The sequence below is a fragment of the Bactrocera oleae genome, chromosome 3 (assembly GCF_042242935.1).
Source record: "Bactrocera oleae isolate idBacOlea1 chromosome 3, idBacOlea1, whole genome shotgun sequence".
NCBI classification, from domain to species: Eukaryota; Metazoa; Arthropoda; class Insecta; order Diptera; family Tephritidae; genus Bactrocera; species Bactrocera oleae.
The window spans coordinates 89194838-89200893 of record NC_091537.1 but is presented as its reverse complement, the minus strand read 5'-3'; the positions used below and the strand labels follow the sequence as shown (position 1 = coordinate 89200893).

General features: G+C 32.3%; 1 protein-coding gene across 1 annotated transcript in view; it reads left to right on the top strand.

Annotated features, from left to right (window-relative positions):
* LOC106614816 (streptococcal hemagglutinin) overlaps positions 1–6056 on the top strand; it is a 411732-nt gene that overhangs the window by 141200 nt on the left and 264476 nt on the right. The gene's annotated exons all lie outside the window — the stretch shown is intronic.

The window sequence follows — 6056 nt, the reverse complement described above, 5'->3', positions numbered from 1 at the left end:
ACACACACACACGAGTGTATGGTGCGGGAAGGTGCGTTTTTATACTGTCTGGCTATTTATATATGTACGTTTGTATATTTATAAATGTCTAGTATGCCATTCGATTGTCAAGCACTGATAGTAATTGCCCTTATAAGCTTTGTAGTGGGATTTAAAGGTGTTAATTGTGAGTAGGCCGCGTCGCATTGTCAATTGTTATTGGCTTTATGCGCTCTCATACACATCTATATATATATTATATTTGTGCATGTGACTTGTGTGGGTGCATAAAATTACCGTTATTAATTGATAATTTTGCCACAATTGTATTGTTGCGAAAATTGTTCTCACACGTTGCTGTATTTATATTAATTAAGAATTCTTAATTGAATTTTTTGATTAAATATTTTATAATTATATTAAATTTGTGTAAAATAACTAATTAAATGCATTTTAAATTATATTATAAATAAAAAAAAGGCGAAATATTCGCCTCAATTAGTTCTGTTCTGCATAGCTGTTGTTGTGAAAATAAAAAATGCTCACTTAAGGCCTCAGAAAACTTGATTTTTTTCTTAATTTTTTTAAGAAACATTAAATTTGTTAAATAAATAAAAAATGTACATTAACAAAATTTAATATATTTTCAAAATCGGTGATTTATTTTGGAGAAATTAACCTTGATCAGGTAGCCGATCTCCATGAGGACCACAGAAAAAGGCTAACATATTTGCTAGAGAAGAAGCCTTTCTGTTTCAAATTTTGTCACAAATTCAAAACCATGTCTAGTCAAAATTTTATGTTTAAAAAAAAAAAACGTTTTCTGAGAAAAAAGTTACACTTCAGCGTGGCTCTAAAAACGGAATTATCAACAAATATCTTATATCTACGATCATTTTTTGCTGACTAATTTATTAAGGAAGATCTCAAAAATTTCATTGATTGATCTAGCTGTTTCAGAGAAATTTTCCTCAACTGTTATAAAAGCAGCGTTGGGAGATATACTTGTACTTTAGAAAAATTAAAAGATTCTTACAAAACTGCTAATATATCCGAAACTGTTTGCCGGATCAACTTAAAATTTTCGGAGAATATTCTCAAATATATGCACAATCAATGTATATAAATGTAAAAAATAAATACAACTTTGGAAATTCGCAAACCGATATAACCTTTTATGAACCTATGTATATGTAGAGAAGAAATACAGGAATCCCGCCTTGCAGGGATATTATTTTCATTATTTAGGTTAATTTTAATCCAATTATTCGACAGATTAGCTTTCGGCTCACCCTAATGTGCCACCTAAAATGTACTTAAAAAAAAATTAAATGCATCATAAAAAATGTCGAAATTCAGTTTTTCATCGATTACAATTCTCTATGAAAAACGAACACGAAATTTTATGTGTCTGTTATTAGTTATAACCTAGTTATAAACATAATTCAAAAATTGTTTCAATATGAGTAGTTTTCAATATACTTGTATCTCGTTTTTTCCTTCTTCTCCTATAAATTTCTGAAAAGTTATATAATTATTTAGGGTGACCATATATGGTATTCCAAAACGAGATTTTGATTTTCTGCCATTTTTTTCGACAAATATATTTGATGTGGCCCGTGTCGTAAAATATTTAGAAATACGCATAGTAACGTTCCGAAGCCTGAATAGGATCCCAACTTTTTAATAATATTTTAATAATTATATTTCTTTCACAAAAAACATGTTCCGCAAATTCTTCATTGGTTCGGTTTGTTTAAGTTTTGAAAAACCTCCAATTGCCTCTCATTTATACTTTTTTAATGTTGACTAGAAAATTAGTTTTTGATCTATTGATATTTCATTTCTAGTGACAACTGATTTTTGACTGCTAAATATTCACTACAATTTACTACTCAGTTCTTATGCCAAACTATTGTATTAACCACTCATTAACTAATACGGCATAGAAATTTCTGATTACTGCGTACTGACTACGCTGTTTTCGAAGCTCCTAACGCATAATTTCTATCTTGCTGTCCATTAAATAATTGACTATTGCGTTCTGTATAGTATTTAATGATTTCTGGCTGTTAAGTCAAAACTGTCATTATCTAATGACTACGATCTACTCAAAGTCAGATTAACTAATTTCTCGCATTTTTTTTTAAACCAACTAGCTTCTCGTCATTGCTGATCAAGTACTACAAAACTAATAAAAAATGAGATTAATGATTAAAATTACTTGAGACTAATGACTGTAACATAACGAGCATCTCGTGGAGTTCATTCAACGAATTGTTTTAAAGTTTCAGAATCTTACAATTACAATATGATTGCATATCATTCATCAAACTGAAAAGAGAGTGAATTTTGCTTCCATTAGATTTTTTTATTTTTATTTTTTTGGTGATTCAACTGAAGATGAGGCAGTTTTAAGTACAATTTAAAACCTTCAAAAATTCTTGCATACAACAGAAAGATTTTTTCGATAGTGTTATACTAGTGCTTAGCTTATGTTAGAACGTAGGGTTAATACTCGCACCAATAGTAGCGCTGAAACTCACTTGAAAAGTTGTCAATTTTGTTCCTGTGTGTTAAATAAAAACTCTTAAAAATGAATCAGCAGATTTGCATAAATCAACGAAGCGTTTTGAGTTTACCACAAATTTGTTAAGGCGTTAAAATCAGTTGCAGTCACTTCGCTAGGCAGTAGAGAAGAAAGCGCCTATGAATCCATCTCGTCTTTCGCTAAACAGCTTTGGCAAAAAGCATCCAAAAATATATATAGCGGCACCGTGTATGGGCCTAATGCAAACTGTCCATTAAGAGCACTTACCATGGCGACGAGATGTACCATGCTAAGAGAAATTAGTTCAGACGACCACTTTACAGTGAATTCATACCAATTCCAGCCATATTCTAGTTTCAAGTATCGTCAGTTGGGCAATTACTTAACATTTTCTCAATATTTTAAAGTCTTATTAAAAATGATTTCAAAACAAATAAAAGTCTCTATATAATTAATTTAAAATATTTCAATAATTTTACCCTGAACACGGTACGAGTATATTAGTTTGCCACGAAGTTTTTAACACCAAGCAGGAAACATTTTTGAGATATCGATATGAAATTTTGCACCTTTTTTTCACCAAAAACTGCTCGTTAGTTGGAACGGCTGATATCGGAACACTATAGCATATAGCAGCCACACAAACTCAACAATCGAAATCAAGTTCTTCTGAAGAACCTTTTGTATTTGTGAGGAATATTACAGCTTCAGTGCAACCGAAGTTAACGTTTTTTCTATGTTTCTTTTGCTTTTACTAATTTATTAATTGAAAAAAATTTCTTCAAAATTTCATTTAGAAAAAAATCAGCATATTATAGAATAATCTTATGAGTATAACTAAAGTTATTTAGAGAGTAATATTATTACAAATATTTATAATTGGAAGTCTTCACGTGTACTTCAACTGTATTGCACAATCAACTTAGTAAACTTATTAACAATTTGTTTTCAAATATGTTTTGGCTTTATAACTACAATATATAATAATTGTTCAACATTCACTCAAGTGCGTTATTACACAATATTTCGAAAATATCATACGGGAAAACAAAAACACTTTATACGCTATTAAATCAATTTCCAAAGCCAGCTGCAATATTTTTGGAAATTGATTGGAATATTAGATTTCAACTAAAGTAATTGTTTGCTATTTTGTCCTTTTTGCACTTAAGTACTTAACAAACAAAAATTGCTTGCTGGTTGCCAATAAATTTCACCTGTTTCTTTGCTTCCTGCAGCTAAACATTGGAAATTTGTTATTTTGTTTGCTGAAAATGCACACTTTTATCACTGTCACTTGGTGGCTTGTAAATTATGTGAAATTTGTGTGCCGTTAATTGATTTTTAATGTTGACATGCTTGCTACCAACCAGCACATGCCTATAGTTACATGCACAAGTAGCGTATGTGACCGCGCTGATAAGATTGCTGGACATAACGGTGAACTTGCCAGTTTTGAAAGTAATGATAATCATAAAGTAATGCTGACATAAATAGTTGAACATTTTATGCATATTTGATAGTATTTTAAATTTTTATTATCATCGCTAAAATTTCGGTGGATATGGACTTAGAGCGTAGTCGATTGCGTCATATAGAAAGCTTACATTTTTCTTTTAGAAACTTTTATAGATTATTCTGTGGTTCGAAAGGGGTAACTGCAAGCCCTAAAAAAACTTTCTGCTTAGAATTCGACGTCAAAACCTAGAAGACTTTCGGTTAAAAAACTCATTTGGTTATAATAAAAATATTACTAATATATTTTAAATATTATATTATTCAGACAGAAAAATCAAAATTAATAAATTCAGAAATTCTAGTTTGCTGCGCATTTAATTAATTATTTTTCCCAATTTAATTAACTCCCTCACTATTTTCTCTTTGAAAGTTGTGAGTTTAGCAAAAATTTGGTGCTGAAGTTTTCGCGCTACTCGAAGCATTCCCTTCTTGCCGCCTATACTTGCTTTGTTCTTCACTATTTTCTATGTTTGTAGGTCTGTGCATTACCGTTGGTATACTGTTTCCACTTTCGCATTTTGGCCAACGGCCGATAACTTGTGCAGTTGGCGTGTGTAATTGAATCAGAAAAGCGTGCGCTTGGAAAGAGTGCATTGCTCCGCGCGTCTGGGCTCACCGTGAATGAGTTAAGCAAATTTGGCCAGCACCGCAAATGCCTTCAGAGCAACAAGTTAACGTCGTGGCGCAAGTCAAATGCAAATATGCAGATATTGTTAACACGCCAACGCACAGCAATACCAACAAACGCGTCTATGTGCGGATGCTAGCGCTAAGGTTCAGCGACAGCGGTCGTTAGTAGTTGTTAGCGCTTGGCGGTGTGTGGATTATGCTCTTGGTTTGCTGTTTGCCGACCGACCTTTGTCGATAGACAATGTGGCGTTCAGTGTTGAGCGCTTGCCAAGTACCGTCATTGTTGCTGTTGCTGAGGTCGTAGCAGAAGTATGTTCTGAAAAATGTGAAATAATTTTAATTAAGTTTTGAGCTGCATAAACTCGGTTCCTAATTGAAAAAATAACAAAATTGTGTAGTGGAATAAAATATATATTTTTTTATTTAATTATTTTAAATTTATAAAGCATAAAATTTTTACGACCAGATGTTTGCATTTTGCTTACCAGATATTTAATAAATAATTGATGATTTATATTAAATTTCGTGGTAAATTTCTTGAATTTAATTGTCAGCTATATGCTATAATGGTCCGATATGAACAATACAATTTATTCGGAGATTATATTTTGACTTTGGACAATAGTCTATGTCAAAGTTCATGAAGATATCTTGTCAAATAAAAAAGTGTTTCATACATAGACTTCATTCTGATCGCTCAGTTTGTATGATAGCTATATGCTATAGTTGTCCGATCCCAACATTATGTTCGGAGTTATGCTCACCGCGATCGTAGCTTATGAAGAACATTCCAGCGGTCCAATTTTGCAACAGTTTTTCCAGCTTAGCTAAGGTAGATTTATTTTACCACCTTATCTTGTGTCGAAAGTTGGTTGCTAACTGGTCAACCTTAGCCGGTTTAGCAATAGAGGTCTTTAACCAGACATTTCAGTCCACTTTTAAATTTCTTTCATTTCTTTTTCTGATTCGGTCAGTAAAGATTCGTCCCAATAAATCGACGATTTCATGCTCTGGTTGGCTTCTGTTGCTCCCTACTGCTAGAGCTATTTAACACTTAGTATTATATAGATTGATATTATTTTCAACTCACTTTAAACTTTTTACATCCTAATGCCATTAGCGCTAAAAAAGAATTGCACAAACTAAATGAATCTACCTATCCTTCTACACTTGCTGATAATCTTTCCCAGCTGCAAGTGTGCTCTAAACCAGCGCTGTCTAATTCTGCTCACGATTTCTGCACTTGCCGCGCCTTACACCCGTATACCATTTTATTTTCAATCATCATTATCCTCATTAATCTAACAGCACGTCACGACCACAACCGCTGGTTGCGTCTTTAGACGGCAATACGCGCTCATTTGATCAGCATATCAAG